The sequence below is a fragment of the Hermetia illucens genome, chromosome 6 (genome assembly GCF_905115235.1).
Source record: "Hermetia illucens chromosome 6, iHerIll2.2.curated.20191125, whole genome shotgun sequence".
Lineage (NCBI taxonomy): Eukaryota > Metazoa > Arthropoda > Insecta > Diptera > Stratiomyidae > Hermetia > Hermetia illucens.
The window spans coordinates 56,643,863-56,666,608 of record NC_051854.1 but is presented as its reverse complement, the minus strand read 5'-3'; the positions used below and the strand labels follow the sequence as shown (position 1 = coordinate 56,666,608).

General features: G+C 38.6%; 1 protein-coding gene across 1 annotated transcript in view; it reads left to right on the top strand.

Moving 5' to 3' along the window:
* The first annotated feature begins 3,940 nt into the window (after positions 1-3,940).
* The window catches only part of LOC119660004 (putative fatty acyl-CoA reductase CG5065), a 37,202-nt gene continuing 18,396 nt past the window's right edge, over positions 3,941-22,746 (top strand). Inside the window, exon 1 of the mRNA XM_038068382.1 lies at positions 3,941-4,361. The gene's annotated coding sequence lies outside the window, so the exon portion shown is untranslated. The remainder of the gene's footprint in view (positions 4,362-22,746) is intronic.

The window sequence follows — 22,746 nt, the reverse complement described above, 5'->3', positions numbered from 1 at the left end:
GATGAGTCATCCAGTTTCGCTATGGCTCTTGGTAATTCGTAATCCTTTACAATGTTGTGGAGGTAGGTAACGACGCATAGGAACCTGGTGCTGTTGGTAGTATGAAGACCGACCAATCGCACGGTCATATCTCCATTTAAGGATCCTTATGGTTCAAAATATGATTTCTAGATTTGTCTTTCAGAAGACGTACTCTGTTGAAATCCTCAAAAGGGAAGAATCGTCGTCAAATACAACGTACGCTTTGGAATTATGGACGTAACCATCAACTGATCAGTCATGGGATCGGGTTTATAGGTATTTTCGAAAGACTTAATTGTGAAACTTTCCCAATCCATTGCAAAAGTGAGAACAATATTTCAGGCACATGTACACCCCATTCTATTGACAACAGAAGACTGTAAACGGAAAACTGACAAATTTGCCTTAACTTATCGGCCTTGTCAGTGCTAAACAGAAACGTCATATCAAGTCAGTAAGTTTAAAGCTGTCATCAGATATAGTTTAAACTCGGATGACGGCAGAAGACTGGCTCACAATGATTTCATAAAAGCCGGCTTTAGGAGTCATTTTGCCCACTCTTAAATCTGTTCTAAAGGACCAAATCGCAAGGATCCACACAGGCAGTGAATGACATCATTCTATGTTGACCTTAAGGAGGATGTAAATTTTTTTTTCACGGAGTATGTTCACGTGGGGTGCCCAATAAAAGTCTAAATGAGTACTTGCAAAATCAGGTATAAGTTAAGGTACCAGTTCCAAATAGAGGAGAATCATAACAAATAACTTATTTTGGGGGGTCAAGCAGTGGACTGTAGGATAGACTGATACGGAATATAGCTTTCTGGGGCCTAACCCTGTCGTCTACCAAAATCTTTAGGGTATGGTGATAGCGACAGCCTGTATGAGGTGATGCTACTATTAAAAAAAGGCTACGGATCTCTACTGAGGAATTGAAGGTAAGAGGCAGGAGGAGGCAATTAAACGTCGTAATTGCCTCGTCAATTACATATTTGGCAACATATCTGTGCACGTGCACAAAGAAAAACCAAGTAAGGATACTTCAGAGGACACATCTTGTGGAAAGCCTACCGAGGTCCCCGAAGGAATTATAGAGGCCATAGAGACAGGGTCAGGACCGGACAGGGAGTGAATCTACTAACCACAAAAGAGGAGAAATTGGACGACCAGTTTGGAATTAACCTTGCTGGACCTGAGTATCTTGATGACCGCTTGACTCGCGATCAAAATAGCAATGTTCTTCCCCCTTTGGCGTATATTTCCTCTTGGAATACGATGGTGCGCTTACCAATTCATTAAAAATACGTTTTCCTTGGAGCCGTGACCCGGCGCCCACTCGCGCTACTGTGAGGGATCCGTCAATGTATCAGGTAATCAACTGCTAGTTTAAGCTATAGGACACTGTCACGCTCTTTCAGGTAGCCCTGAATTTCAAATTTATTGTCGAAATAAATCTCGTTTTCATCCCTTACTATCAGTAATTCTGAATACCGTCTAGAAAGAATATCAATCCTCTGATTTATACAGCTTGCCTTTTGGATACTTCCGGACATTCTGAAGATGGAGAGGAGTCAATCCCAGAAGGGCTTCCAGAGATGCCGTTGGGCATGTCACTGATACTCACGCAAGCCAGTCTTTGAAGTTTGTGTAACTTTCCAGCTGTTGAGCTGAGTTCAGTTCCATTTGCCCAGAATACTACCTCGACTTTACTATTGCAGTGTAGTATTTTCGGGGTGTAATTCCCAAGTATTGGACTTCTGTTTCTCGTTTTACCTTTATGCCATGTAGCCTAATGGCCCCCAAGTGATCAAGCTTAAACTTTCTAGTGAATGGCACTATGGTGGTTTTGGCTGGATTGTTGCGCAGCCCCGCCTTCCCGCGCTAGACACCAGCAACTCTTAGTCCAGCTTGGAGTCTAGTACATATTAGCCCCTACAAATTAAAATAATGTCGTCTGCATAATTCTGGACCTATGTTCCAATATTTGTTAGCTCTGCTAGGATGGACGGCGACAATTCCCCACCTTGTGAACATTCTTGAGTAGTGTTCAAGACGGCAGAATTTGTTCCTATCGGTAATTCGATTTGCCTACTCTTTAACATTCTGTTCATCCAAAAGAGCAAGGTGTATCCCACTCCTTTGTGGATTAGGGCATCTCGTATGTCGATATGATATCAAAAGCTTCTTCGATGCTCGAAAACGCATCCCGTAGTATATTCGCCAGCTTATTCAGGGCAGTTTCGGTTGGTCGTCCTGCCAGGTAAGGTTATTGACATAGATGTATGGGAACTTTAGTTCTAATATAGTGGTCTATGACCTTTTCCACCGTTTTGATTACGAAATTTGTTAAGCAAATTTGTTTGCAAGATTTAAGATTTTAACCCGATTTCGGAATAAAGACTATTATTGAATACCTCTCTGGAGTAGTGCTGGGAACATGTCATCTGCTCGGGGTGATTTCAGTGATTTAAAGGTTCCCATTGTCCATGTTACCATAGCGTTCAAGGATACCTTTTTTCTAGTTCCCAGTTCTCCTTTTTCCCTTTTGTCAGTTCTGGGGTGTCAGGTAGAATGTGGTTCCGCCGTGGGATAGGACCCCGGGAAATGAGTTTTGAGAAACAGATCAGGGTTTATCCTCCTCTTTCTCAGTAAATGTCTAAATGGTCTATAGTCTGGTCATCGAATTCCCTGAAGCTGTTTTGTTTTGCTTCATTGATGCCGTCGCTATACGCAGCCGGTGCATTTTTATACCTTGGTCGATCTCCGGTTTGCTTTACCCGTTTGAAGAGCTGTCGGACCCCTGTTTTCATTCTGACCAAGTTCCCTTGATCCCTTGATGACTTAACTGTCTTGTAGTAATTTTAATACGAAAGTTTTTATGTGCAAACTTTATTCTACTATTTATACCTCTCAACTATCCATATGTGCCTCGAAGAGAATGTAGTTGTAGATGTTAGACCACTACCCTCACTTGAACGATGGGAAGATTTAATTGGCGAACAGCAGCAATTGGCTACTTGGATTCACAGGCTAGCAAAACCGATTGTATCCTGGAGAGCCAGGCCCGATTCGGGTCGTTCCGAAAGTTATAGTGATGATTCTGTTTATTAATACTTATGTAAAGTTCAATAAAATTCTGACAACAAGCGAGGTACTTAGAGGCAATAGAATTGCACTATGCCTTGGTTAGGAGTTTTTAAAAGTCTATAAATCAGGAGCATCAGCCACTTTAGTGTGGGTTTGCCTACTACATCTTAGAAGTTCCAACCACTCTATCTCAAAGAAATTGTAAACTTGGGATGCTAAATGGAGATAAGCACGACTATCAACTGCACGTGGCTATAATATGTCTATATTAATCCAACAGGTCCTGCTGCCATGATGGGGCTATTAAAACATTGCTGATAGTAATCATCACAAATCAATTAAACAATTCTCGGTTCAATCATGAGTCACATATGAAGTCTATCATAGCTGATGCCAGTCACATAGTGAGCTAAAATCTACGACTCTCAATTTCCTACAACTAGGGGAATGGCCTGAAAAAATTGCAAACAATAAAAAACCGAATAACAACAACAAATAACCGTAATTTGAATAAATTGCCAACATCACGATGACATCGATGGATAGGAGGCATGTCCCAAGCCCAGTGTGGGACTCAGCAAGAACCTCACCCTCTATTACTAGCCCATTTCCCGTATTTATTTCGTCTTCTGTTATTGTAATTGTCGTAGACTCGAACGACAACAGCTTGTTGGTATCACTGGTGGGCGCCTTGTACCAAGGGATTTCCATAGTAGACCTTGTTGTTGTTGGTGGACACCTTTACCAATGTGTCGCCTAGCTTGCAGCAGTCTCATGGACAGATTTGCTACGGCTTCGAGCTCCATCATTTTTAATTCCGGCATTTCTTGCGAATTCGAGGCAGTGCGATTCACAAGCTTGAGGAATTAAGACGCGATCTGTGCGAAATCCGGCCTATTATCTGGTACACCCATCTCGATACATAAATACATATGTGCACGGTGTACAGTGGCTATTAGTGGTGTTATTGTCGGTGGCGCAGGTGATTATTAAGAGCATAGTCACATTTGAGTCTTTGTTCAGTTTGCGATGGTATACAGTGGTGGTCGGAAGATCTGAGAATTTCGAAAAATAGGAAGTCGCTAGGGAAACCGTCGTGCCGTTAATTTAAATGAGATAAATTACTCAATTCAGTTAACAGAATTGTGTTAGAAGTCTAGCAGTGAAAATCGTTTTCCAGTTGTTCATGTTTTGTAGAAACACTATCGACAAAGTGTGTAAACAGTGCTAGTTACCTGCTCTGGATAATTAATGTAAGTGTTAAGTGGTAATTAGTTGAGGAAAATTTTGAAATGTTTTCTTTGAAAGTAATGATCGGAATGAATGAAGGAATGGACTGTAAGACATTCTTTTGGATTTTGCAATTCGGTGAAATGGTGATTACCTGCAGAAGTATGGATTACATCACGAATTTTCCAATTAACACAGTCCGATTTAATTCAGTCCAAGATAATTGCTTTTAACATGCTTGTTGGACGCGATTTCAGAAATTTATAAATATTTGTTGAATTACTACAGAGTCGACGTATATTCAGTGGGATATTTCCTTTGTTCAACTAATTGAAAGAAAATAAATAAAGAAAGCTTGAAAATTGGAACCTTCGAATTAATGTTTCCGGGAGCATCTACTTATGGCAAGAAAATCCGTTGAGAATAGTACAGGCCCCGGAAATATTTTTGATAATACCTGTATGACTCAAGGCGAATATCCCGTTAATGGTTTGCTAGGCTTACTTATTCTTCTAAATCTAAACCAGAAAATGCTGATGTGCTAGATAACCCAGAAAAGGCCCATTTGCAAGCTATTAACGTTTACATATTCCTCTTCATAGAAGATTTTGCAAATATTCCCGAATTCGAACCATAGCATCTACAAATTTACATTATTCATCACAGAGTTACTGGCTTGAATCTTTCGTTTTAGGAACCACTTGTGATGTTTAATTGGACTCTGGATATTTACTCTCATCTTCACTGATTGATTGCACTTAGTCCTGTATGACTTTTTTACTTCTTGCTTACTTGTTAACGCAAATTTCATAAAATTAACGTTTTTTTGTTGAATTACGAGTGCAAAATTTACATTCTAGATTCTAAGATCATCTGAGAGTGTCCAAGAGGTAATTAAACAAGAAATCGTGAATTCTTGCTTCGGATAAGTGTGAACACATTACGGCTGATCAGATAGTATTGATCGTTGTGACTGCTCACAGAAAAATTGTTAATTTGCAAATGTAAACAGCGAGTTATGTCGGAATTTCATCATCTGAAGATAACATGTGGATTGAGCGAAACTGATTGGAGTTTGAGAGCATGTTGTTGTCTGGTGTTTTTATTGGATTTTATTTTATGCTTGCAAGTAAGCTTGGAATATTAATGCAAATGAAATTTTTTTCACTATTATGCCTTCGTCTATATGCTGTTATGTCATATGATAATGTTGTATGGCGGGTGAGATAAACAACTCCGTTATGAGGTTTTCTCGCAGTCTATAGGGAAGACGTACTATTTTTATAATTTCTTTAATAATGTTCCGTTACTGAGACCCAGTTTTGATTTAGAATGGATGTAAACAAACTTGAAACAAACAAATTTGAAATTAATAATCCATGGTGGTTATTATAGGACACATCTCACTTTAAAATTTGATAAAATCTTAATTTGGGCCGTACAATTTTCTCCAAACGCTTCTTAATATTACATTGAAACCTTCTTGTTACCTTGTAACTAACAGTTTGACCTTGCTTACGACCTTCAAATTTCACAACATAATACTGCTGACAATTTTTTCAATAGGAATGGATTTTGGTCCACCTGTAAATATTAAGAAACCTAACAAAGTGTGCTTTCTTCGAGACAAAGATTTTTCAAGGTTTCATCAATATTAGTAGTCCAACATTCGATAGGAGACATTCACAACTACGTTGGGTGGTTTCTTCAGCCCTGTATCAAGTATAACCACAGATAGCATAATTTTGATAATCACGAAAATGTTGTTCGGTGCAACTAGTTCGAATTCAAAAGCTCAACGTAGCCTTGTGGGACCTGATAATTTTTTGGATTTGGTCCTGCAAAATAGATCCCTCTCTAGTGTGTTGAGATGATGATTAGAATGGCAGAAACTATAATATTATTCAATTTATTACGCCTACTTACCACCCTCTAGTGGATTTAACTTAACTACTTTGCCTCTATTAGACAGTTTCCCATACCTTTAGTAACTATTAACTATTACTCCTTTGTAGTTCGAATATTCAAATTTCTTCTTCTTCCCGATCTATGCTATACAGTCTGCCATTTACAGTAGGAGCAGTTGGCTCACTTATCACTTCGATGAGTAATTGCCGATAGTAATGCTTTATCTAAACACTTCGTTTTTTTCAAATTTCTCACTATGATCCTATCGTCAGAAAAACAATAAAATGCTAATTTGAGTGACGACTCGAAGATAGTTCGATGACCGGTAGTATGTCCGGTTTCTATCGCGCCTCAAAGTCTAGCAGGTTTTGTGCTCTGCCAGCGCTGATTTAGAGCCATTTTAGTATATAAGTATTATAATGTTAATTTTCACCTAACTACTTTTGTTAGTCCCTCTACAGTAAATATTTTACAAAAATTGAACTTAACTTTGAATTAAAAATGGGTTCCTCGCAAGCAGTTTTCGCCTATCAAGTACTGCTTTCTCCGTGGTAACGCAGGCAACATGAGAAAATTTTAAAATTTAATTTTGTCCTTATTCTCATGACTCACAATATTTATTTTAGTTTTACTGACATCAATTGTTTTCTAACTGTTATTTATCACAGTCACTATAACCTCGGCCATTAAGTCAAGGCCTTTTCGAAATTTCTTATTGGAGAAACCATTTCATGCTTCTTGTGTGTGCAACTTTTTAGTTGAAGACATGTAGCGAACCCGAGCTTGGGGCAGGTTTTTACAAATCTAAGGGCATTTCCTAATAGCAGAAAAGGTGCAAATTCCTAGTTGAAGGATCTTTCCTCAGTATGTAGTCTCCGCTGATTTCTTAAGAACCAAATGTTCTCCACTTTTCTCTATCTCTATCGGCTTGCGCTGAATTTGCCTGACAAATCCAACTATCATCATCACCTTCACTCTTCGCTTACAGCCTAGTATTTTTTAGAATTTCCATTATTTTAAGTTCTTGGTAGCTTCTCTCATTCCCGGCATCCTCTTTGATGTAAATTGATGTTCATTATTCTCTTAAAAAAACAATTCTATATATACTTCCCCCTGCCAATCTAAAAAAATATATGTGCACATATACCTATTGAGGCAATGCTATGCATTTTTTTTATGAGTATCTATTAGATATCAACATCTACGACCAATCGGATGATAGCTTATACCGGGGACCGGTTTTTAACAAGTCGAGATTAGACAACCAAAAATGAGGTAATATGGTCGGTTAGTTAACAATTCTAATTCCTATTAGTTAAATAGTTAAATGGTGATATTTTTTGTTAGAATCATTGTCAGTTTCATAATTATGTTTGCAGCGTTTTATTTATAAAATAGGCAACCACGTAAGCAACATAAGCCCCTTTCTGCACTGGCCAAATATACACACAAACCTTTTACAGTTTAAAATCCCTCGTATTAGCCAACCAAAGACAGACTCCACAATTAACGCTATGAACCCCTTCTAAGACTATGTCAGACAAGTGGTACAAATAAATTCCATGCTTCAAAGCAGCCAGCGGGGAATCGATTGCACCTATGAAACGACCGCCAAGAGTGGACCTTGCCTGTCTATACCCTAAAACTCAGGGCAGGGAACTTTTGACCGTGCTGCCGAGACTGTTAGGTTTGTCGCCTGATACACGAGCTTTAAAGAGGTAAAGCCCAAACCTCTCTGTAGCTTTGTTTCGCCAGTCAGGAAGCGGTGTACCGATTGCATCTACCGAGCGAGCTTCTTCTCTTCTTCCTTTTCTTCAGCCTTTGTCCCGTTCACAAGCGTGGTCGGCTCGTCGTGATTGGCTTCGTCATTTTATTTTATCAAATGCCTGATCTGGATGCAATCTAGGAGCTTTTAAGTCCCCATCGAGCGTATCAAACCACCGTTGTTTCGACCGGCCTTTTGGCCGTTTACCATCGACTTCAGTATTCAGACCAATCTTGGCAAGTGAATTCACAGAAAAGAGAATTTGACTGAGCATCTAGACTGTTCAATTCATCCTGGACTGGCTAACTGCCTGCTCTCTGTCTGCAGCTTTGTTTGTCTAGGGTTCGGGTCACACCTCATTTACTGGGCAACAAACTTTTCTGTGTTCTTAATTAGCTTGTTTTTAGGGTTTTAACTATAGCTAACCTGGAATTGGTATGGATCGAAAATATATACTATATGTATACTTGGGTTGCATGACTCATGAGAGAGGTGCACGCCTTGGGGGTATACAATATTGAAGGTCTACATGGAAGAAAGTCGATTTATTGGCAGCTTGAAAATGGACACAGGGGTTGAGTCTCTATCTGATTTTATTACTGGCACTAATTGCACTTTCCAAGCTAGAGATATTCCGTTAGCTGGAAAGATCTAATTCTACTGTTATTGTGTCGTTTTGTCCAGCTGGTTTTTAGTAAGACAAAGACAAAGAAGAGAATTAAATTGTTCTTTAGATGCTCAATAAAAATCTTTATTTTCCACATTCCGGTATTTCGAGGACCAGTTGTCTCTTCCTCAGTGAGTCTCCCCCCCCCCCCCCCGCCCCAGTTCCCAGACTAAAACTAAAAGCTTCTTCTCCGTGAGATCACCTTTTTAATTGATAATGTTTAACTATTATCACAGAAAACTGTAAAGTGTCCATTCAGCGACCTTTGTCAGATCCCAGTTGAATACTCTTCAATTCGAATCTTATAGTAAAGGTCCACAAACAATTCAGTGATTCTATGAGAACAAATTGTAGGAAGTTTTGTGGGATTACTAGTACTAAGCAAGCAACGAATGCAAAGATTATCAAAGAAATAAACAGAACTACCAAAATTCCTCAGAGAAAAGGATGAAAACAGTTTTTGCTACAATCTTACAATTACAATTAATTTAATTGGTGTATGAATTCACAATAAAGTAATCTTGATTTTCACAAGACAGATGAAAGGTTGTTTGTCAAAATAGGGTATATATGTAAGACTAAAAGAAAAGCGTCAGCAAGGTGTGCATCGGGAATGCTCTGCATAGCAGTGGCATTTAGGAGAAACTAAAAATTTCTGAGTAATTCGAAGTCCAATGCGGAGTCCGCAGGGTTGCGTTTTATCGCTGATATTATTTGATTGAACTCGTTATCGGTAGCGTCCTTCATTCTGTGCGGGCCACGCAAAGAGCTTCAATGGACCATCACATCTTTCCTTCTTTGTTCTTTTAGCAACTTGTGGATCTTGGCCACATGGTTTTGGATTTTAAGAAGGAGTCAAGCCAAGTTGGACTGAAGATAAGTACCAAAGAAGGTACGGTTATCAGTCTGACGGGTCATCCACCCTTCTTAACTATCTTAATCGGCAGAATATTTAAGGTGTTGACGAATCGGTTTATTTAGGAAGCAATATCCGCTGTCTCCGTTTATTCAAGAACCAGAAATGCAACTATCCCAACACCAATATTATCCAAGTCTTTGGTAACATTTCCCTTCCTCGTAGGATCAGGGTACTCCATCCTGATTTGATTTCCAACAAAGAATTGCTAGCGATGGCATGCAATAGAATTATTAGCTGGCCCTAGAAACACATATCGCAAACACCTTTTAGTAAACCATCAACACAGACGTGTTCTTCAATTGGTAACCATATAAAGGGCCCATTTGTAGATATAAAGCAGGTAATCACAACTAAAACCTACTTCTGAAAATATGAGTACGATTCGAGTCCTTTCATTTGGTATCTCACATGGTAACATCTAGCGTTAAAATTGTATACCTTACGTTTCTATGTACAGGGCTTCACTGCTGTTTGGCTTTCCCAGTTCCAATCTTCCCACAGCCTATTCAGCTTACAGAAACTGTTCCGATCGAAACGTCTCACCATAGGGTCAAAGCTCTTACTGTACAAGACTATGATCTTGCCAGTCCTCATGTATTCCTTGGAAACTGAGGTTCTTAGCAAGAAAAATTGCGAACTCTTGGCTGCGTTGGAGAAAAGAATCCTCCGAAGAATTTTTGGCCCCCTACATGAGGTGGACCTCGGCGCAAAACCGGGATGTCTGGTGTTCCTTATTAAGGCAGGCCTAGACCGGATACCGGATAGGCTAGTTTTTATCTCCATCTCCAAAAATACGTAGGACAGATAAACAAATAGATTGACTGTAAACCAATTTTAATATGGCATTGTTTTCCACAAAACCTTAAACATGGGCAATCTTGCAAAACCATATCAAACTTTTTTGTGACGAGTTCTTAGAAATCTTAACTTTTTAGTGGATGGGCAACAAAATTTTTGGTTTCCATACTCATACCTATAAACAGATGTTTAGTTAGTCTATGGAGAACCAGCTTTCGCCTGTCGTGGCAGACATTGTATTGGAGGACCAGTTGGACAACTGCCTAACTGAGTTCACTTCGAAGATGCTAGTAAATTATGTCAAAAATCTGTAACTGATCCTTCCCAAGACGAAAACTGAGAGCGCATCCAACGGAAAATTGCTATATCTGGATATATTGGTTATACCGGGTAAAGGGTAAATAAAACCAAATTGATTCCAAAGGAAAAAACTAGATCGGAGATGAATGATACCCCGCTTCCTCCAAAACAAAGAACAGAAACTCTAAGTGGTATAAAATCGCATCCAGAAAGTGTTGGCTGACGGAAAAGTTGATGACGCCAACAAAAAAGAAGAAAGAAACAGCTTCCATTAAAAAAAAATAGGAATGCTGTTATTAAAAACGTACCCAACTTGGCCGGAAACAGCAATGGATATTTCGCAATCAACTGTGTTATAATATAGGGGCATCAGTGAAATCTACTGCAAGAAGTAATGTGCCAGCCCACATAATCTAATCTCCAGGTTATTTGTCTAAAGGAAGATGGGACCAGATAACCTAATTTACTGATTCACCCCAGTGGCCCAGTAGAAGCTAGGAAACTCGGCCGAAAGGTTATTGACTAAAATTTAATTAAAAATAAACCTAATTTTGGTCTAAGCTTTATTTGTTACCGTTTGGTAAACACAACAACTTTGCAGTCAATTATTTATAAAGATTGACCCAAAGGAAACAGAAATTGAGCCTGATAGGAGGAATGAGAAATATGCAAATATGGTGATAAGATATAAAAGAACTGCATAGTTCGACACCCAGGAAGAACTTCAGAGTTCCAAGGATTTGCTAAGATACCAAAATTTTATTAATTCACCTTACTCACTGAAATTCTGTCTCTTAGCAATATACTTTGGGAGAGTGGAGTTTAGAAATATGGTAAATCATGACTCGCATTTCCAAAACGATCCTGACTTTAGTAAAAAAAGCCACACTCAGAACGTTAAAAACGTCTGTGTGATGGCCTGGATGTCATCTTTTCTGACGACAACGTGCACATAATAGCTCCCAAAGCTTTTTCAGGAAAGTATCGGAGCAAGGACAGGAATTTCAACCAGTATAATCATCTTGTTCTTGTGTACTTCTGTAGAAACTTCCACGTAGACCCCGGTGAGATATTCAGGATTGATGACAATACCCATTTCATCGTATGGGTTAAAGACAAAACTCGAATTCCGCTTGAACAATAGGACCGTCACACACCGCTTTGTATTTGCTCTCACATTGCGTCCACTCATGCTTTACAGTTCAATATACTTTCAAATTCCAATTTTTCGATTACTACCATCATCTAAATATCTCAATCATCCTGGCAAAGAAATCAATTCAGCTTGTCTTTTGCTCACAAGAAATACTTCAAAATGTCTTCCAGCCAGACAACCAATTCACGAAATGGCCCCTGGACTCAGCAAAGGAAACATCCGACCCTAATGATATGCCTTGCAGCCGTTATCGACAGAGTGTTAAACGTACCCTGTTGAGCTCCAAGAAGCACAAACATTTTTCTAAAATAGTAGGAGAGGTCGTGTTTACTATAAACCCTATTTTAGATTTTTTTTTTGATACGGTTTGCTTAAAGTTCTACCTATGAATATCGCTCTTTATCAGTAAGAAAGTGAACTTTTTTTCAAACAGAATCTTTATTAAAATAGAATCACCCATATCCCAAACAATAACCTAGCTTTAGTCTAGCCTAGGCTCAATCTATTGACGGTTTAACTTGAATATAATTTCTAACATTGTCGTGTTTTCGCGATTATATAAGGGAACGTTTTTCCCCCTGTTGCCACTTCCAATTACGCTTCTCCCAGGGCAGAGGTGAGGCAGCGTCTGAAGAGTTGCCTCTGCCCTGAACGAAACCGTTAATCCTTGTTTTTTGAGTGTTGTGATGTTTTCAGATGGAGGAGTCTGTAGCCTCCGTTAATAATAAAATTCAGTTTACCATTAGCAAAGCCGAAACCCCAGATAAGAATTTTTCCCAAAGTAACTTGGACTATCTGACCCATAGGGTAGACACTCAAAATCTGTTTCTTTTATGGAGCATAAGGAATCTATACAGACTCCTATTCATGTTGTTATTTTTTAAGGTTTTGTGTAAAACAAAAAGAGACGATTTAAAAAAAAATGTTACCGGATATGGTCATGTAGGGTATCAAATGAAAGGTCTCGATTAGTAATTTCCGAAACTGTTTTAGTTTTAGCGTAAAGTGCACGAGTAAGGAGTCAAAATGCACACAGGACTCATTTTCGGAAACTACCCAACCCAAAAATCCGAAAAAAATCAGGATGATGCGCTTGGATGAAATCTAGGCCTCAAAATATGTCCCATTCCGATATCTGCTCAAATAAACTTACTAATAGTATATTATAAACTTTTAGAAACTTACTGGAAAACCCCCTTAAATTCCACTACCAATTTTCGCACCGGCATAGGGAACCTTATTTAGAATCCAAATTGCATAAAAATCTGGCCATTAACGCCAAAGTTATAACAGTTCAAACTTACTGCTTCTCTCTCGAGTCATGCAAATAAGATGCTGACTTCATAATTAATGAGAATAATTGGCATTCGAATGAAATATCAAAATTCCATTTATGAAGAATCTACTTCTCCCTAGCCCTTTTTTGTATCTGTTGTAGGTTAGGCTCTCCGTATTTGCTAATAATATTAAACTCAGAGTGAAGCGTATGAGGTTGACTATTATTAATACAGAGCTTTCCATCAAATGGTTTATTTAAATTGTTTTCTAACAATAGAGGGGAATGGAGTTTTTAGCTATGTGATATGGAGCTGTCATGCACTCGTCGCTCCTCACATCTTCTTCTTTTTCTTCAGCCTTTGTCTCGTTCACAAGAGGGGTCGGTTGGTCATGATCGGTTTCGTCATTTTATTTTATCAAACGCCTGATCTGAATGTAATCGCAAGGTTTTTAAATGCCCATCCAGCGTATCAAACCACCGTTGTTCCGGCCGAGCTTTTCGTCGCTTACCATTGATTTCGATGTTGAGAGCAATCTTGGCAAGTGAAATCTTGTTAACGTGAATTACGTGACCATACCACCGAAGACGCCTTCCTCGGAGTTTCTTCACGATCGGTGCAACCCCATATCGATCGCGGATATCCGCATTTCGGATGTAATCAAAACGTGTCACGTCACCAGTCCAATGCAATATCTTCGTCTCCATTATCGCAAGACGCCGTTTATTGTCTATTATAATCGGCCAACACTCAGAACTAGAGAGAGCGGCAGACGGACGACATTGCGGTAAATTTTAGATTTGAGACGTGCGCTGATACACAAAGAACACCAGTTGTGGAATGCCACTTCATCCAGGTCGCATTAATGCGTGAAGCAATTTCATAACGCAGTCCTCCATTGGCTGATAGCATTGACCCAAGATATTTAATTCGCTCAGTTCTGGGCAGGTCATTGAAGCTGACAACACTGAGCAATTTAAATATCTTGAGTCAATGCTGTCAGTCAATGGAGAACTGCGTTATGCTTCTCACATAGGGAAACATAAAACCTTTTATACCTGAAGCGTGAAGCTTCCGGTTTCCCGACTTGTTTTTATTTAATGTCCAGTGAAAATATGCCTTAGTTTCACTATCATTGCACTTGGTACTGGGCAATTGATAAACCTAAAAAAGCTATATAAAAACCACATAATTCAAACGTTGTGTGCAAGACCGGTCACGTTCGGGGATCTTCCTCCTCTTTAGCAAGTAGCTCATCAGGCAGCGGAGTAAAAATGAGCTTGACTTCCTAACTGGCTTCCAAAAACTCTTGTCAATACCGAAACCACATATAATGCATAGGCTATCAAAGTGCATTCTTAATGATCGTGATTGTGAAGCTACGTTTGTGGAGGATGATCTTGGGAAAATTGGTGTGGTGTGTTTAGTCCTCAGCATTTATGTTAATTTCGACTTTTGGGCTAAATTCGGTAGTTGCTACTTCTAAGCCTTAAAAAAACTGCCTATTCGCGATAAAAGTTGGATGTCCGATGTATCGCAAGTATCCTGGTAACTCAATGAAATACAGACGCTTTTAAAACTAAAATTAACATGTGAGATATCAATTAATTAAGGAAACACATAAAGATGATACACTTCTTATCAGATTCTGTCTGGTAACAGGTTTATATAATTCACAACATAATATAATAAAATATAAGATTTTAAAAGGTCGTCGCACAATTTACATAAATGCAAATTTCGGATTCCAACATCTGTTTTACAGTTATGTTTCAAAAAATAAATAAATAAATACAAACACAAGATATCCAGAGAATTCGACCTAAAATGTAAACTATTCATTCTGTTCATTCGCGGATGTAACCATTTCGGTACTCACTTAAAGCATCATTTCAAATTTATAGTGTTCGTAATTCATTCACCTCTTAACAGTACAGCAAAAGTAATATGTTAATCCACTTTTTAAGATAAAAGGAAAACCCAAAGTTTATACTCCATTCGTAGATTTTGCTGACGACCCGAAACTGGTAACTGACTTTTTGTTTTGCGAACCGGATAAAAAATTACAAATATCGATATTTATGCGACCATTTTTACCGGTCCATAGAAAATATCAAGCTTCATCAGGTGACTTCCAGACATAGTTTCCAGCATTCATCCATGTGAAGTGTATCTTGAAATTATTACTTAATTATACGCAGATTTGACCAGTGATAGATTCCTCGTGTGGATTTTTTGTTGGTCAACAACGAAGGTAATCCAGACTAGATGAAGTAATCGAATCTGCACTTCTTACACGCTTGAGATGAGATCTTGCTTCAGCTTAACAAAAGAGATGATCCGATTTCGTTGTTCAAGTATGTTTACTTTGTTAGATGCATCTCAAAATACGCAAATATAGACTAGACCCAGATTTTCGCCTTGTACCGTTCTTCAAAATGAAATCCGATTTCTTTCAAGGTTTCTTGTAAATAATTCGTTTTGAAAAAGTTCAAAGTTTTGAAATTTGTATTCATGAGAACTTAAAATTTTCCACAATATCTCAAATTTTAACAAAATATTGCAATGCATATTTTAATTGGCTTAAGATCAAGGAAGTATTCATAAAAATTATTCAAATATATCAAAATTCGTAAATAAAATATCTCCCCTTGGCTTATGAAAAATATTAATTTTCATTTTGCGAAACATCTTCATTGCTAAGGTCAGTACATGCTTGAAGGAGTTTTGTCATTTCTAACAAAAACTGGGTGGAAAATTATTGAAACATTCGTTTTTCCGTTAAATAGCTGTACCGTGGCCAGTATGACCACATAGTCGCTCAAAAGTCCGCCAAAGCCCGACATTCACCTGAAATATTTTTCCATGCATATAATTAGTATGAAAAGAATGTCCTCATACGAAATTTGATTATATCACTCCACGTAGCCACGACATTATGATAGATACATAGCTGTGACTTTTAAAAACGGTCAAAAATTTTAAGATCAAGCTCGACAAGTGCAAGACATGGCTACATTTTGGAGGTGAGGCGACCGCGTTTCTATCTCTCGGGGTCCGCCCTGTCTTCATCTTCTAACAATTGGCCGGTTTCCTCGCATGAATGGATAAAACAAAACATAAGACGAGGAAAACACAAGATATTTTCTACTAATTAGATAAAAATGTCTTTGATATTATGTAAAGTTATGAGCTGGTTGCGAAAGGCTTAAGGCATGCATTACTTATTACTCAACTCTTGTTATCACTGGGTTAGTAGATTCATTGTCGCCACTTTACAGGAACATTAAATTGAGGGTTTCTACTGCAGCAGGAAGTAACTACTTCCATCTGACACATATTAAAACTAAAGTAGTTAAGATAAATATTAATTTATTCTTAAAATTTCAAGTCATGTTTTGCATTTCAAATTGATAAATCGTGAAGCTATTCCAACCGTTAATTACCGAAATTAGTTAAATATGCGGAATTCACGCAAAATATGCGCGTTAAAAGCCCATCTGAAAAGGTCTAATAAAAATTCAAATATTTAAACTAAAATTATAGTACTCACTTGTATATTAACTGGAGGTTAAGCAATTTTTTAGAAGAACTGAATATTTTTCGGGAAGTCCCTGAAAGCCACTTTTTTAATTATTTGTACATTCAAAGAAGGGCAAATGGTAGTGGTAATGCTGACGTTCCCACCATTAATGTACAACCAAATCTCACGCTAATCGTCACCTCCTCGATCTGGATGAAGGCAATTTGTACATCTCTGGTTGTTCTTCCCATGATGTTGACATCGTCAGCACAAGCGAGTAGTTTGGTGGACTTGAAGAAGATGGTGCCTCTCGCATTTACATCAGCATTACAGATCAGGTTAAAACGGATACGCAAGACAGGCATTTGTCTTAGATTATTGTTGGTGGTGAATGATCTCGAGAGTGATCCTGCTGCTTTTATTTGGCCTCGCACATTGGTCAGGGTCAGCCTAGTCAGTCACTTTAATTTAGTTCTCTCATGGCTGTGCACAGTTTAACCCAAGTTATAGTATCACAGGTAGCCTTGTTGTCGACGAAAAGTTGGTGGAATTAATGGTCATATCCCAATAGTTTTTCCCAATGATCACCGCAGAGAGAAAATCTGATCTATTGCTGATTTGCATGGAGTGAAGCCTTTTTGATTTAGGCCGATGATGTTCTGTGTATATGGGGCAGATAGCGGAGAAAATCTTACAGATGGTCACAGTAACGTGATATTTCTATAATTGCTGCATTGCATGATATCCCACTTTTTATGTATAGGACCGACAATCCCTTGTTGGCAATCATCAAACTTTGATACCTACTGACTTGACCTTGAGCATGAGTTGATGAACTGCTTGGGGTAGTTGCTCGTCACCATATTTGACCAGTTCGGATGGACTGTTTCTTGCATACTCACTAGCTCCTGGAGTTGTCCGTGATTTTCATTTGACAAGACCTCCAGCTCGTCCACGTTCGCTTGTGGATCGATTTCCGTGTAAGCAAGGTATCTCCAACAACCATGTCGTGCGACACTGCTATTTGAATAATCCGCAGTCCGTTTTTATTAGCGTTTTTATGTAAGTTATGGGAGCCAAAGAATCGCCTCGCTATTGTAATCTCCAAATGGGATTTTGTTGTCATACCTGGTACAGGCTTCGAGAGTTCCTTATACTGCAATTTGGAACGCTACTCAATCAGCCTTATATTGGTACAGGGAGCGCAGGTATCATGAAAAAATCGCAAACCGTTTGTCGGTTATCGTTACAGGGTCCATCGTTGTAAAATCCATCCAAGGCAAGGTTCCTTTTCACGTCAATCATACCTGTGCATCATCGCTGAGAGTTCCTGCGTTTGCTTCGGTTTCCGCAAGACATTCCGAGAAGCTTGCACCTCTTTAGGGATTGCTTTTTGCATTACATGGTATAATGATCCTGACTAATCCGCTTTTGTTTTTTCCTTTACCTCCTTCAATACGATAGACTTATGCGATAAAGTAATTTTCGTCCGATATTGTCTTGAGCCAGAATTCCCCGATGCAACAACGAACACATGACTTGGTGAGAGCGTCTGAATTTTGAACAAAACACAAAAGTGATACCAAGGTCGGTAACACCATAAACAGAAACAATGCTACTGATTTGCAAATTAGTCAACACACTCGATATTCGCCTATCAAAGCACTTGCAAGGGTAATATGACCCATAGATTCAACAGAATGTTTATTTTCAGTCTGACACTACTTGCCTCAGGGAAAAAGAAACAGTGAAGTCACCAGCCTAATCGAGCAGAACGAGGAAAGGTTACATGCTCCATTGCAGCTTTTCATGTCCTTCAGACTAGGCAGTATAAAGGACATCACCACTTCCGATAAACTCTTTGTTAACGCTTTCGCCTTCCCAAAACCAAGGAAGAGCAGATGGACCGGTTATTTAACCCCGACACACTTCTCGAAAGTGATCCAAAAAGTGTTAGCTTTTTCAGAATATCCAGGGCAGAAACCTTTTTGCTTTGAGGTGTTTTTCCATGCATTCTAGGATGACTTACCTCCAATTACTGTGCTCATGACGGAGATCGTGGAGACAAAATCCGTAGAAATTATATGGAAAAACAGACAACTAAACGGTTCTAAGGTGAAATGTATGTGCCTTCCTCCTATTAGCCTATTTCAGCCCCCACCTGTCATCCCTGCTTATGGCGAATGCTCTTCTTCGGGGAGTATCTCGGATTTCTAGGATAATAATAGAAGCAGTAATTCTGCAAAATTATAACTTGGAACAGCTTAGTGGGAAGACTGTCAAAGTCGGCGGTCTTCCTTTAGGTGGTCATATTGATGGCAAAGATGTGGTTCCCCAAATTATCCACACAATATCGAACTTCACCGCATGTTATACAATTGAGAATCGTAGTGAAGTGTCCTTTGTAGAATCATAGAAATACTTGTGACCACCTATGGCCTATGGCTTAAAGAGCTGAATAGAAGCCACTATTTTTTGTTGAGGATGCGGGGAGTCCTGGGTCCGCACCCACTTGGTGACGGGCCGGAACACTTGGGAAGCAACTTACTTCCTCTTTTGTAGCTCACAGACACTGCCTCATCTCTGCTCTAGCAGCAACGTGACTGAAAGTAACGACAGATGGTAATCGCTCCATTTATATATAAATGCAAACGAACGAATTATATTCAAGTGAAATCTGTCATAAGTTCAGACCTAAACCAGGCCAAAGTAATTTTTTTGTTAAGGATCAAATCATTATCATTTGCCACAGCTTCTAATTCCTTAACTGACAATGATGTAGTCCATCTTATCTCCGCGTATAATACACAATTATTACGGTATCAGAGTTCCAGACCGTCGCGCTTACCGCCGATGGCAGCGATAAACAGACCAGCTCCTTACGTTCAACGATGGGCTTTTATTGAAGTTAACCATCATTTCTTAAGTTTTTTTGGAACTGCTTTACTTGCGCGAGTGATAAAGGAAAGTTTTATGTTGGCTCAATGATCATCAGTGTCCTTTGCCAAGCTCTTAAAATCTTCTTTCTGCCTTTACTAGGTTCAGGGGACTAATACTCCGCTCTGCTGTGAGCAGACGCATTCGCCATACACACATGGTCATCTCTTATGAGGCACATTCAGACGGTAACTACTAAATTTACTATGTAATCGTAATGTGTTGATCTAATTGAATGTTCGTTGCGGCCACTATCTGATCCAATAGCAGGCCCTGTGCTCAAACAATCTGCCAATGCAAATACAATCTTTCATCCAAATCCAAGCACCTTGGCACTCAAATCTCTCACCCTAGTTTCAAGGCCATCTTAAGGAAGCCTATCCTGGACTCATGGAAATCATCCATCCATTCTCTACATTGGAAGTACTCGATTGTAATAACATAAGATGTTAGTCTAGGATGAAAATATTCAGAGGGTTGGGGAGCCCGGACGATAAAAGTACTGAGGGTAATTAACTTTTTACCACTTAAAGAATGAGGCAGTTGTGATTGCGAAAGAGCACCAAATCTCAAGCAATTTTAAATAGTGTTTCTAACGAAAGTATCTCCAAATTTTAAAGTTTGATAACAGGAAAGAATAGTCCGATGGAATGAAGCAGATATAAGCTAACCACTCAAGGATTCGAAAAGCGAGGAAATCATTGATCAAAAATACAAATAAAAGGAAAGCTGGCGCAGAGCGCTGCGAAACTCAAGACAAACATCAACGGGGTGTGTAACCTTCAAAAATGCTCTTATTTTTCAGTGATATTATTTGCTGGTAGCGCCTTTTTATTGATTTTTGATATTTGCTACTGACATGTTGTTATATGCTTTCGTTTATCCACAGCCGTAGATTTCCTCACATGCTGTGCTATTTGTCGAGTTGGTAACCTACGCTTTACTCTGCCTTTGATCAGATTGAAGGAGAGGAATTTCCTATAATTGTTTGCATTGAAACCGCCAGTTATAATTATGGTGCATGTTTACGGGATCATTTCTGCTGTCATTCTAGGCTTGGAGTACCGTTCGCAACTTGCTACCTGTTCCCTCACTTCCGCTGAAACACAGAATGGTAGGGAAGGATCATTAATTGTCGCTTGAGCTTAATGGTCAAATTTGTTCTCAGCACTTTGGTTTCCTACCTGGAGATCTGGTGGTGATCTTTGGCCGATATGTTTATCCTTGTTCTTTTTAAGGTTTTGTGTGAAAAAAAAACCTTATTAAAATCGATTCAATGTCTGACTGTCACACCCGATTTACTCGAAAACGGCTGAACCGATTTTCACGAAATTGGTGAGATATTGCAGCCTATGAACCCCTTTATATATAACCAAAGGCGCCATTTTGTGTTAAGTTTGAAGGGGTCTTCCCATATATACGAAAGGGGGGTGTAATTTTTTTTTTCACAAAATATAGTTATGTAATCATATGAAAAGGCTCCATCTCACATCTGATACTGAGTGAAACAGAGGATAGTGAGTGCTGAAACTGTGAGGGTCAAAAAGTGAAACAGGGCTCGTTCTCAGAACGTATCCAACTGAAAAATCTGAACAGAAATCACAATGATATATCTATATGAAATCTCCACAAATAAAGTTAATAATAGTATATTACCATATTTTAGAAATTGACCCATAGACCCCCTTAAAGTCATCTTACAAGTACAAAATTCAGCGTAGGCAATAATATAGGTCATCATTCTGAAAAGTTTGAAGTCAATCCGACTATTATTATCGTAACAAAGTTTTCGAAGGTCAACGTTTAAAAATTTACAATTAGTGGAAGCTGACATACATATGTATATGGATGTGCTAATGAAGTTTATGGATAATATAATGTTTACGTTAGTACCAGCGGTATTTAATTTACGTACAAATATGTATGGTTTTATGCACGGAATAAAGTGGAAATGCGGGATAAATTTAGATTCGTGCATTTATACGTATGCATCAGTATGCGGTAATGGGCAATGTTTGTTTATTTAGAATGAGCACAATATTTATGCTTTCATATGTATGTACATATGTTTATCTGGCACTTTGGTAATATCTGAAGGAATATTTTCCATTCTTAGCTTAATGGTTAATAGGTCGAGTAACATGCCAGCGAATAATGCTATCCATAAGTGCAATGCCTTAATAATAATTTTCGTTTTCCTTGCATCTACTAATTGTAAAAGCCAGTGGATATAAGGTCGTCCTCCGCCAGAGGTTTGTTAATCGTCCGTCAATCAATATTTCTATTCCCGCGGTCGTAGGAATTGCTCTATCGGCTCCATTCAAGTAAACAGCTGGTCAAACAAAACCTTATTAAAATCGATTCAACGTCTGTCTGCTTGTGTGTCGCATCCCTACGTACTCGAGGAGGGTCAGTCTAAGGCCGTAATTGGACTTATCTGAAATGGCTCTTATCACAAAACCTCACCGGAGGCTATCTGACAACATGGGAACCGGAACGCGCCTCTGAGAGAATATGTTCCAGAGAATTTCTTAGGAATAATTACAACCTGAAAATGGAGAAGTTTTCTTTAATATCTACTGACAAAAGAACGAGGAAAATAAAATAAGGAAAATAATAAAGAGGTAACGTCATTCTCTGAGAAGGACCTTTTCCTGAGCAAATTCATTTTAGCTGCATTGTTCTAAATTTTTGTTATAATAATTTTTTGAGAGGAACTAGCACAAAACAATTAGTAATTAAATGGGCCTCCACTCATAAAAAAAATTGCTCTGCATTGTGTTGACATGAAACTCATTAATGTTTTCGGATATTCCTCGGGCATTTTGTTTCAAATGTGAAATATTGCGTTTCAAAGTTCGTGAATGCAGCTGCATCCTGCGTATGTGGAACTTCAAATAATTCCAAATATTTTCATTGGATTGCGGTCAAAACTGTGTGGAGGCCAATCCAATGGCCAATGGAAAAGGGTAACTTATTTTCTTAATCTTATTAATTGATGGTAATATGGTAATTGGTAATATTACTTTCCACTACCGCAGTATGCTCTGGGGCCTTATAGTGTGGGAAAGCGGACTGACAATTTTCCGCAAAAATATAAACCAATTCTGAAAGAAAATCTTTTCCCATCAACTGTTCATAACTATTCTGGTTATCAA